Here is a 331-nt window from a genome sequence, read left to right as displayed (position 1 = left end):
ATATGATTCAAAACTGAAGTTTGAGTGAAGAAAATCATAAACTTCTAAAAAGTTGAAAATCTGGTGAAGAAATAGAATGTTGCTTTCCTCCCCTCCCCTCCATTAATCACTACCAAAGTTGTCTTTTTCACTTTTGAAGGGTACAATAACTTTCAAGCTAGATTTATTTAGTTTTAAAATGTTAATATATATAAACAGATACATATTAGTCATCTGTATAATTACTTTAGATAGTTTGCATTAGAATGGAATAAATCATGATTTTCCAATTGAATTTAATGAACTTTTTGTTTTCACATAGTAGCATTTTTCTTAGCAGCATCATTTCAAT

This window comes from Propithecus coquereli, unplaced genomic scaffold (assembly GCF_000956105.1).
Source record: "Propithecus coquereli isolate 6110/MARCELLA unplaced genomic scaffold, Pcoq_1.0 Scaffold231, whole genome shotgun sequence".
NCBI lineage: Eukaryota > Metazoa > Chordata > Mammalia > Primates > Indriidae > Propithecus > Propithecus coquereli.
The sequence above is the reverse complement of the archived record's forward strand: the minus strand, read 5'-3'. Positions refer to the sequence as shown.